The sequence below is a fragment of the Ctenocephalides felis genome, unplaced genomic scaffold, assembly GCF_003426905.1.
Source record: "Ctenocephalides felis isolate EL2017-DRISC unplaced genomic scaffold, ASM342690v1 CF-g0.4_SCAFFOLD_03418, whole genome shotgun sequence".
Classification (NCBI taxonomy): Eukaryota; Metazoa; Arthropoda; class Insecta; order Siphonaptera; family Pulicidae; genus Ctenocephalides; species Ctenocephalides felis.
In genome coordinates this window covers 4,897-6,120 of record NW_020539572.1, presented here as the reverse complement: position 1 = coordinate 6,120, position 1,224 = coordinate 4,897, and positions in this window count along the sequence as shown.

The window sequence follows — 1,224 nt, the reverse complement described above, 5'->3', positions numbered from 1 at the left end:
TTGATACCTTATGACATAAGGTAAATGCTATTAAAAAATTTCGGTCGCACTTCAAATAGTTTTCGAGAAAAACGCATTTTAATATGTGACAAGGAGCGATTGGTTTTTAGCGAATATCTCGGGAACGGTTAGAGCTATCACAAAAATTTTTGCACCTACAGATACATATTTTAAATGCGCATATTTCATTCATACACCCATGACCCTATGTTGAATATTTTCCGAGATACATGCGTTTAACTGTTTCAAAGTTGAAAATTTGAAACTGTTTTTGGGGTATATCTCGCGAACGGCAAGAGGTATCTTAAAACTTTTCATACTGGGTTAAAGATCTTTTGATTTAGAATATTTCGTCTGAAAACATCAATATCCTATGATGAATCGTTCAAAAGTTATGAGCGCTTAAAGATTTTATGAGTAAAAAATGCTCAAAAATGGACCAAAAAATTTGTTAGTTTTTTTAATTTTTCACAGACTTCCCGGGCACGTAGAAGCTTCAATTAAACGTCAGGTGAATTGTCTTGTGGGCTAGAATAACGCGAAAAAAACTGCATTTTAATATTCTCAACGGTTGCCGAATAAATTAGAAAAAACTGAAATTATAGCATGATGTACTAGCATCACGTATTGTATTCCGATTTTGGATGAAATTTTTTTGTTTCCGATTTTGATGATTTTCACAATGTTGATACCTTATGACATAAGGTAAATGCTATTAAAATTTCGGTCGCACTTCAAATAGTTTTCGAGAAAAACGCATTTTTAATATGTGACAAGGAGCGATTGGTTTTTAGCGAATATCTCGGGAACGGTTAGAGCTATCACAAAAATTTTTGCACCTACAGATACATATTTTAAATGCGCATATTTCATTCATACACACCATGACCCTATGTTGAATATTTTCCGAGATACATGCGTTTAACTGTTTCAAAGTTGAAAATTTGAAACTGTTTTTGAGGTATATCTCGCGAACGGCAAGAGGTATCTTAAAACTTTTCATACTGGGTTAAAGATCTTTTGATTTAGAATATTTCGTCTGAGAACATCAATATCCTATGATGAATCGTTCAAAAGTTATGAGCGCTTAAAGATTTTATGAGTAAAAAATGCTCAAAAATGGACCAAAAAATTTGTTAGTTTTTTTAATTTTTCACAGACTTCCCGGGCACGTAGAAGCTTCAATTAAACGTCAGGTGAATTGTCTTGTGGGCTAGAATAACG